The sequence below is a fragment of the Physeter macrocephalus genome, chromosome 5 (genome assembly GCF_002837175.3).
Source record: "Physeter macrocephalus isolate SW-GA chromosome 5, ASM283717v5, whole genome shotgun sequence".
In the NCBI taxonomy this organism is placed as follows: Eukaryota; Metazoa; Chordata; class Mammalia; order Artiodactyla; family Physeteridae; genus Physeter; species Physeter macrocephalus.
In genome coordinates, this window is record NC_041218.1 from 85,496,371 (window position 1) to 85,507,007 (window position 10,637).

Here is a 10,637-nt window from a genome sequence, read left to right on the forward strand (position 1 = left end):
TTAGGGAAGGAGTATAAGATAAAATTTGGATTTAGGAAGATGGCTGTGGTGTAACATGGAGAAGAGATTGGAGCTAAGGCATGAGAAAGTCTTTTGAAATAATCTAGGTAGGAAATGATATGGTCTGAATTCATGCAGTGGTTGAGGAAGAAGACATTGGGAAAGATTTCAGAGATATTTAGTAGAGATGAGGAGATATTTAGAAAGTAGCATGAATAGCTAAGCTTTGGTGAGTAATGAGCTAGGTAGAGAGGTAAAAAATCAAAAATGGATTCTAGGTTTCAGGCTCGGAGTAACAAGATAAAAGGAAAGAATGGAGAGGAAATAAGAGATTTGGGTGGGGGTAGAGGACAGTTCTATCTAGCATTTTCACAAACTAGCTGCAGGACCCTGGGCCAGCATCTTAGTCTCTGTGAGTCTGTTTACTCAGTCTTATGTGAGGGTAACACTGCCTATTTAAAATTATTGTGAGAATTAAATAATAATAGTTAACCCTTCTATAGCACTTGCGCAAGGCACTTGTGTAAGTATTTTACGTATAGTCACTTGTTTACTTTGAACTACTGACCCATGAAGATGGTACTTTTATTATTCTTATTTAACAGACAAGGAAGCAGAGACACAAAGAGGTTTACTATTTTGCCCCGGGTCACAGAGCTGGAAAGTGGCAGATCCCACTTTTCAAACCTTTTCAATCTAGCTGCGAGCGCATCTCAACCAATAATTTACACTGCCTCTCATTAAATACTAGGCATTTTTGCATAATTATTATCAGAGTGCCCTGAGCCCACCAGTAGGTTATAATTAGTTCTTATAATTTAATCCATCCTATTTGTTTAAAAGTATTTGCAGAGTACATGCATGTGCACATATTTTACTGAACATTATAAGAGATTCAAGCAGAGTAAGAAACACACCACTCTTGGGTTTGTTTACAGTTTAATTTTGAGCATAAAATGCACATCATGAATCAGAACAGAGTAACAAGGTTATGTGTTGAAAGAGGTTAGACACTTTCAGCTCAAGAGTAGGGCATCCATGTCTAGAACTTGACCAGCAGGCACATAAATGGATGAGTCTAAAGCCCAGGGAAGGGCTTCCCCGGTGGCGCAGTGGTTGAGAGTCCGCCTGCCGATGGGGGGGACACGGGTTCGTGCCCCAGCCCGGGAGGGTCCCACGTGCCGCGGAGCGGCTGCGCCCGTGAGCCGTGGCCGCTGAGCCTGCGAGTCCGGTGCCTGTGCTCCACAGAGGGAGAGGCCACAACAGGGAGAGGCCCGCGTACCGCAAAAAACAAACAAACAAACAAACACTAAAATAAATAAAGCCCAGGGAAGAGAGTGGGGTCATGAAAAGTAGATTTGGGTCCCTTCAACATCTAGGTTATAGGTTGAAACCATAAAAACTAGATGTTGGTGTTGATGGGAAGGGGTGAACTAGAAAAACTGCAGAAAGGGAAACGAGAATGACAATCCAATGGCTAGGCCAGGACATAAAAACTCATTTCACTTCTATGGGCCTCAGAGTCCTCACTTATAAAAATGAGTGGATCTTGGTTTAAGACTGTGCCAAGAACTATTCCCACTTCCAATGTTTGCAGCTTTTGCCATGAACAAATGTGAACATCGGGAGACCTGCTAAAAGCTGACTTCTAGCCTTAAGCCGCAGAAAAAAGCCAAGCTTCATAGCTGCTGCTCTGCCATGGTAAATAATTATTAACCAGGTTTTCTTCTCACAAAAGCCCATTCAGATGGTTTCAATTGCTTTTCTTTATTCTACAGGATTGCAGCTTCAGAAATGCTCTTGCTGTTACTATGTACAGAGCTCTGCATGGGAGATGTGAGAGAGAAAACAAAATGGCATCTTTCACACTCAGGAGGAATATTAATGGGGTAGAGAAGATAGTGGGAGTCATTATAGTAAGCTTCCTTTCTGCTTGCCTCTCAATATTAGCATTTTCTTTTTTCCTTGCCTAATCCTGTTTTTCCTGACTTCGTCTGGTAAAACATAGAATTTTGCTGAAATACTGTAATAGGACTGCAGTATAAGAATGCAAAACACAGAAGTTTGGCTAACTGGAGGCAAAGAAACTCTCAACGAGGTCTGGAAGGAACTCTGACCAATGAATTGAGGAAGAGAACAGATAATGATGTCTGCATCTCTACTACCCACTGGCTTCTCCATCCACCCCAAGGGAGGGTTTTGGAGGTAGGTGTGATCAGGCTAGCAAAGAACAACTACTATACATACTGTGGTTTCCCAACAAGTAAGAAGTAGAGAAATCAAAATCTATTCGTTTCCTGTTAGCAAATCTTAAAGATGACCATTGGACCCAGAGTGGAACAACTGAGCAAAGGGCTTTTCTCTGGCTTTATCCAGAAACTTGGTACATGTAGTGAAGACATCTAAGAGACTGAACACACAAGCAAGCGCATCTAAGCTTTCCATGTAGATTGGGGAAAAGGACTAAAGCTGCAGTGGCATTAGCTGAGATGAATGAGCTTCATGGACTTGACTCACTGAGAAGTTATCCCTGTCTGTGAGTTTACATACTTAGTATAATATGAAATATAGAATGTTTCTCTGTTAAATTTTATAATTAACTTTAATAGATGATCTGCCCTATCATTTTATTTTATTTTATTTTTTTTGTGGTATGCGGGCCTCCCTCTGCTGTGGCCTCCCCCGTTGCGGAGCACAGGCTCCGGACGCGCAGGCTCCGGCTCACGGGCCCAGCCGCCCCGCGGCACGTGGGATCCTCCCGGACCGGGGCGCGAACCCGGTTCCCCTGCATCGGCAGGCGGACGCGCAACCACTGCGCCACCTGGGAAGCCCTGCCCTATCATTTTAATAGACGATTGCCCTATACACCCCCCTCCACCAATTAAAAATAAAAAAACACACATTCTGGGAAGGGCGGGGCTGGTGCTAGCGATGGTGATCGTCCATGAAACTACCTAGCTGAGAATTTCTCACTCAAAAAACTGCACACATCTATATATTACTTTATAGTAGCGATTTATGTCAATTTGGATATTTTAAAAAGTGCTAAGCATAAGAGATGGGTGAAAAAAGAAAGATTTTAAATTATTTTAAATGACTAAAAATTCTTAAAATTCTATTCACAGACCTCACTGGAAGGGGAACATTTTGGGTTAGAAAAGATTTAGACCTAGTTGACATATATACACTACTATGTATAAAATAGATAACTAATGAGAACCTACTGTTTAACACAGGGAACCATACTCAATGGTCTCTGGGGACCTAAATGGGAAGGAAATCTAAAAAAGAATGACTATATGTATACATACAACTGATTCACTTTGCTGTACAGCAGAAACTAACACAACATTGTTAAAGCAACTATACGCCAATAAAAATTAATTGAAAAAAAGATTTAGACCTATTTTTGAAAAAATGGATACAATCTGTCTGTTGAGTGCTTATTATGTGTCGGGCATTGGATATTGCTGATACTAAGTTACAAATGACTCCTGCCTTCATGGAGCTTACAGCACAGCAGGAAGTGTAGACTCTACCTAATAGCAAAGTTCTGTAAACAGAGCCCTTATCACTGAGCATTGCCCTTATCACAGCTCATGTTCTCTTGCATTGTAATTGCCTGTCTACCCGTCTGCCTGGATGTGACCTTTGACCAAGCAGCTCTTAAAAGGATGGGGCTCATATCAACTAGAGGTTTCCATGCAAACTAGAGGTCTTCCCCCTAACCAAGAGACTCAGCTATAATTTAGATTAAATATGTTCCCCATTTCAGACAAAAATAGTTCAACCAGAAATAAATTTAGGAAGCTAAGGCTTCATGGTGCACAGTGCAGTTATTTTTTCTGGAGTTATTTCCATGTGCTGTATGTTAGTTACTTAGAATTTTAAGAGTCGATTATGCATTTGGAAAAGCAATGGCAAGAAGCGAACTCTGCCCGGTATCTTCCTTCTACTCCTCCTGTACATATAGCATTATTTTTAAGTCACTTGTTTGGCCTCTTTTCTTCAGGAGACTGACCGCTGCTTAAGGGGTCTGTTTGTGGGCAGTGGTGGGAAAGTATCCACAGAATTCAACTTATGTCTTCATCATTTACTAACTTAACTTTTTCTTTTTTAATTTTCATCAAAAAGTTTCATTCCATATAAACAAAATGTAGAACCACCACCTGAAAAAAAGATCCTGGATCCTTATAAATGTCCAGCACAGTAAGGTTTCTAATAATGTTCTCTGTAGCCTACAACATTGTCTGACACACAGTAAGTGCTCATAAATATTTTTCAACAAATGCATCAGTGAAAAAGTGTATCTGAAAGACAGTGACTCCATTATCTATCCAACCAAAATAGCTTTTTGCTGTTTTAAGGTTCTGTCTTACAGTAAGAATACTTGTAGAAAAGGTCTCACTTATTAAAATGTATGCCTGCTCTGAGAAGACGTGTTTAGGGTCCATGCTTTGGGCCCACTGTACTGAATAACCTTTTATTACTTTATTTCTAAAGCTTCCTAGAGTGAGGCACAAGAAAGACCCCTTACAATAGCATCTGTTACATTTCAAATAGAGTAAGAGTGAAGTTCCACATAGAACAAAGTGAGCCTCCAAATGAATTTCAGTAAGACTGCATTCTCATGACTACTAATATTCCTTTTGATTTCCTAAAAATTAGAGTGGGAGAAATGTAAGATTTAAGTTTGAAAGATTTAATAAGAAAAAAAACAACATTAAGAGATCAAACTAATCATTTTTAAAACTGTTCTGATTCCACTTTTAAACTTCACAAACACTGAAGGGTGAACAATGCTTTTCTATTTGAGCACACTCTGGAGACCTTGGTGACTGTAGCCAAGCTGTCTGCTATGTCCCCTCCAGAATGTTTGCCAATTTTCTGTCATTTCCTCCTTCAGATGCTAGTGTTTGTGTGACAAAGGTCTCTGGGTATATTTCAAAACATCTTAAACTATTAACAGGGTACTATCAAGCACCGATTTAAAAGTGTTATTTATTCTCCACATGACTAAATTTGTCAGAAGACACAAAGCAGAATTCACCTTACCCTTCTCCATAAAGAAATGGCTAGAAAGTTCATTGTGGAATCACTGGCATACCTACTAACTGCCCTTTGTAATGGAAAAAAGTTTCCAGTGGCTTAGCCAATATCTATACTTCAACATAAAACACACGAAACAGTAAAACTATTTACTAAACTATATTTCTTTTTTTAGTCCCTGTGCACTTAAGCTAGCTTTAGACTATTTCCTTTTCCTGACAATTCATTGTTTGTGATTGAGAGAATCATTTTGGATTAGGCATTATTTCTGATTCCAGGAACCTGATATGGAAATAGCATCACTCCTCCACCAGCACCACCCTGCTTCTTACTCCAGATCTTTTAGGTTGTACTAAAGTGGCGACACACTTTTCAATTTTCATCCAAAAGCATCAAAAACATATAAACAACTGACCAATAAAAAACACTTTTCATTTTAAATCATTTCCTTTTCATTTCAAAATTTTATGAATTTTTTTCAAAGAATTCAACTGTGAAGCTTCATTTGTAAATACTAAGACTATTAAATTCCTTAATTAGTAACCTCAATCAGCAATCTGTGCTAAAAGCAAAACTAGCCTTAGTCACATCAACAGCAATATATTACTATGTATTTTTTCGCTCTAAGAAAAACATATTCTTCCATTTGACTGGTCCACTCTGCAGTCTTACATGGTCTTTGCCACTGACCTGTTAGCACTTTAAAGCCTTTTGCTTTTTCCTTTTTCTTTTCTTTTTTTTTTTTTCCTAACCATGATTCTTCTGAGTTCAGGAGCTAACCTTCTTTTCCCAGGTGAAAATCGTTTTATTATCCTCAGGTGTTTGTTTTCTTTCTGAAACTTTCAGAACAGTTTATTGCAAAGTCCTGATTGTCCTTTACAAAATGATCCGATTCCAAATAATTACAGTTTGTGTTGTACGTCATCTGAAAATCTCTCTCCTTTCCCCTTGTCAGGATTGCAGGAGTCTCATATATTGCCCCACAAATCACACTTCTATTACTTAGTCAGGTATACCTGAGAACAAGACAGGTTGCCTATTTCTCTTCATCTGATCCTGATCCTACCTGAGTTCTGAGTTCTCTCACAGGAAGTGAACCAGAAGTTAATACTTTTATAAGTATCAGTCTAGAATGCTTTCCCCTGAATTCAGCACAGCTCCAAGAAACCATTCTCCAAAGAAAGAAAGGAAATGACCTTCCTTAAAGGTAAAGAAACCTGTCCAATTCATTCTCAGACTTTGTAGCATAGCCTAGAGAGTCAGAGGGAACTGCTTTTTTTTGTATCAGCACTTAATTTTGTCTCTAAATAAGTGTATCCTTAAGTTTCCTGTCTGAGTAAGTCATTACTCTATCATTCTTTGAAGTGTTTCCTGGTCTTATATAGCCATTGTATGAAACATACCATGTAACAAAAATTCTGCTATGTAACAAAATCCCCTCCCCTCAAATATCTGGTGCCCACAGTCAATACAATTTCTATGATCACTAGTAATCAATAAGCTTATGTATGGAATGATTTTTTTTCCTTCTAGCAGTCAGTTTGTAAAGAGGATCGAGTCTTTTACATTATCAGTCTTGACAACACACCAAAAAACATTTTTAGCTCCCATGAACACAGGTCATTCAACTTCTAGTCTCATTTAAAAAATGTTTTTCCAGTTTGGAAGCAAAAAATTGAATTGGTCAGAATTTTAGAGCATCCTTTTCAAAAGAGTAACATTTTTAAAAGAAGATGCACAGAAATTTAAATAAAATAGGAAATCAGTTTAGATTAGGACATGCCAGATCAACTAAGAGAATCTGAAGGAAGAAGAATTTCCACTAAAATTGGACTTTTAAAAATAATTAGTTCAAGTTTCTGATACTTTCTAAATAAAAGGTATGAAAATATGCAAATGGAAATTTCATAGGATGAATTGAGAGACTAGTGGAAATGAAAAATTTGTGTTAAGTCTGTCCATTCAGTTGAAAGTTTATAACTCTGTTAAAAGAAGCATCAAACTAAATTATTATACCAGTTAATATTTATCTTCTTAAAGAGTTAGAAATAACAATACTAATATTTACTAGATGATAGTCCATCAACTACAAAGACATTTATAGCCACACCCCTAAACAAATAATTGTGCTCACCAACTTCTAGAGGAGCTTGCTTGCCCAGATGAAGGATCTTAAAACTGGCTTCAGAGTGACTGTTGCAGGAGGAGACGCAGAAAATAAACACATGATTTCCACAGCACAGCAGCTGAGAACTCAGAAATGAGGCTCAGGGTTTGACCATTCCTCTGTCTTTAAGGTTATCCTGACATGTGAAAGCCATTGACATCCTGAGACTTCCAGTGCTTCGGACGCATGCCTAAACCGAGATAAATATAGATCCCTGACACCTGAGCCAGATGAAATGAAAATTAACTTGAAAAAAAAACTCACTCATTTTGTGCCTCAGGTGAGGAAAATAAAACCCTGAATCCTTTTCCTTTTAAAACCTGTTATGCCCCTTAACAGATAGCTGCTTTGCTTATGAAACATGGGAATTCAGATCATCAATCTTAAACAATCAATTTGCTTCCCTCTATGATGAGCATTTGTTGTGATAGTATAGAGACAGGTTTGAATTTTCCTTGCTTGATTAAGTATGAAAGAAACATAGTAGTGAATATTAAATATTATTCAACAAACTTTTGGGGGGAAATTTTGCAGATGGGTCCTTGAAACGTGAATATCTATTTGGTAAACTTTCTAGTATTTTTTATCCTACATGGTTTAGGTAGTAATTTGGTCCATTTTGGTTTGCCTCAATTAACAAAGCAGAAAGTGTCATGCATTGCCAGCGTGCTTCGTTTTAAGTTAATCTTTTGGTATAGGTGTATAATGTAGTAGATTTAAATTGAATTTTGCTTAGTTCTGTTGGTAAGCACATGAATAAGGCTCTACCCTCAGCCTGAGCAGACTCTGTGATTAAAGTTATTACCCTGAAGCTATAAAGGCAAGATTTCTAACAATAAGTCACTTCCTGGGATTCATACATTAAGGATCTATAATAATATATTAGAACAAAGTGACTAGAGAAACTAGAAAAGTCATGCTGTTTTCCTGAGATTCTGAGGTATTAATTATTTTCAGTTAATATTGTCTTTACAGAATGGCATTAGAGAAAAATGATGGATTTTGGAGTTACCACTTTCTAAATGAACTGATCTTACCTACTGTATTATCTATCATCCCAGGAAAGAGAATGACTTTTTTCAAATTACTAAACCTGGTATTTTCATATCTTGATAATAGATCCCATGCACTGAGCACTGTCTACATGCTTGGCACTTTGCTAAATTAGATATTGTATAATCTCATTCTCTTTTCCTAATCCCCAAATATCCTTTCAAATCAAGTTAGTATTTTTAGGTCCAAATGTTTACAGAAAAGAAAACAAACTCAAAAGGATAAATATTGACACTGGACACATGGTTAATAAGTCGTTCATATGAGAGTCTAACTCATACAGTTTTGACTGAAAGCATGTTTCTTTCCCACCCTAAAATATAGTTATGGGTTAAAAATGAATTTCATCCACACATTATCTGTGTCAGATTAACCATCCTATGAGTAATGAATGCCAAGGCTGCTTTAATTCTTTTCAAAGTTAGGAAAAGTACAGAAATGGTCCCTATGGAGTATTGCTATGACACCAGGAAATCCCCGGAAGCATTATGTCCCTAACACAAGGAAAAGATAGAAGATCTGTAAGGCACAACCTTACATCCAGAGATATTTCTCATCTCTTGCATTTACTTTTTTCAACTTATCCTTGTGAGTTTGCATAAACAGAGTTTGACCTACCAGAGCCTTGAGAGTCAGTCTCATGGCCCCTTCTCAGCCATTAATATCATGTTTGGCAGTCAGAGGTTGGATAACTGGCATAGGGGAGTGACATCCAGGTGGCGAGGAGTCAGCTGGTGAGGTCAGGAGATCAGAGAGATTTGGGCATGAGAGGGAAGGCCAGGTTCTCATCTATCATAGAACGTAACCGCTTTCTTTATAGGAAAAAAAAAATGTTCTATATGTAAAAAAAGTTGTTCTATTACTTGAACTAGGAACTTGTTAATCAAAATGTTTTATCAAAGAGGTCAAAGGACTAACCACAAATTCAGCAAACTCAGGATCACACATACTTTCTATGAATCACAATAAGTATCATAGCATGGCCACACCCGACACACCATTATCTTTGAATAAGGATTATGTCCTATAAATAAGAAGAGGAAATGTGGAATTTCCTTTCTATGAGTTATATATTCATTATCATTAAATTTTTTACTCCCTGCTGGCATGGACTTCTGAAGGGTGGGTGGTGAGGGAAAGGGAAGAATAGTGGTGGATTGAGCTAAAAAATAACTGGGCTCTGGGGTGACTAACTCCCACAAGACCTCTGACCCTCTTCAACCAAAGAATCGTCATTCTTCAGCAACTATCTTCAAAATTAAACACTTCATCACAGGATGTTAATTAATCCTAGGACTTTTTCACCCCAAATTGGTTGCCTTTCAAGTGTTTATGAACCTAAAGTATTAAACTAGGCAAAATCAAAGCCTCTCCCGGTTTTTGTTGCACAACGAGTGCCATAAACTGTAAGGCATGAAAGTTGAACCAACAGTCCTGCTGCTAACAGCAGCTTTTGCCAGCTGTTGATAGTATGTTCTTTACAAGACATTATTGCGAAATCTCCCATTTCTATGTGAAATTTTCTTCTCAGAACAGCAATCAAATTAATCCATCCATACACATAACATCATGGTTACAGTGGCAGTAGTCACAATCATATTTTCTATCCTTCCTAGTGCCCCACCCCCCAGATCCTGTTTCCCTGACGCCCTCAGGGTGCCATCTCTCTTTCAGATATCTCTTCTCCATCCGACCAGCACGATCCAGGGTGCTTCATCAAATACTATTTACGGCAATGACTTCATCCCTAAGTACTATGTCCTGCTGAACATGTTTAGGCCTTTTCAATTAATAATATGATGCTCTTAAAAAATCCCCTTCAGGACTTCCCTGGTGGTGCAGTGGTTAAGAATCCGCCTGCCAAGGCAGGGGACATGGGTTCGAGCCCTGGTCCGGGAAGATCCCACATGCCACGGAGCAACTAAGCCTGTGCGCCACAACTGCTAGGCCTGCGCTCTAGAGCCCGCGATGCACAACTACTGAGTCCGCGTGCCACAACTACTGAAGCTCACGTGCCTAGAGCCCATGCTCTGCAACAAAGAGAAGGCACCACAATGAGCAGCCCGCGCACCTCAATGAAGAGTAGCCCCCGCTCGCCGCAACTAGAGAAAGCCCGCGCACGGCAACGAAGACCCAACGCAGTCAAAAAAAAAAAAAAAAATTCCCTTCAGAAAACTTCAAGTTTTAAATCAGAGATTCACCCCTTTGTTTATATTCCTGTCCACTGTATAAGTGTTAACAGCAATCTGTTCTTGAGTCCCTGGCTCTGTAACATAACAGGGAAGGAATGGTTGTGGCCTTAGGAGATTTTGGCATAAACCCCTGTACACACTTGAAAACAATGCGAATATTCACCAATATACTTTAA

At 38.6% G+C, this 10,637-nt stretch overlaps 1 protein-coding gene across 1 annotated transcript in view; it reads right to left on the reverse strand.

Moving 5' to 3' along the window:
* Positions 1-7,380, reverse strand: part of LOC102973323 (platelet glycoprotein 4) — a 73,443-nt gene extending 66,063 nt beyond the window's left edge. Inside the window, exon 1 of the mRNA XM_028490140.2 lies at positions 7,184-7,380. The gene's annotated coding sequence lies outside the window, so the exon portion shown is untranslated. The remainder of the gene's footprint in view (positions 1-7,183) is intronic.
* Between the last annotated feature and the right edge of the window lie 3,257 nt (positions 7,381-10,637).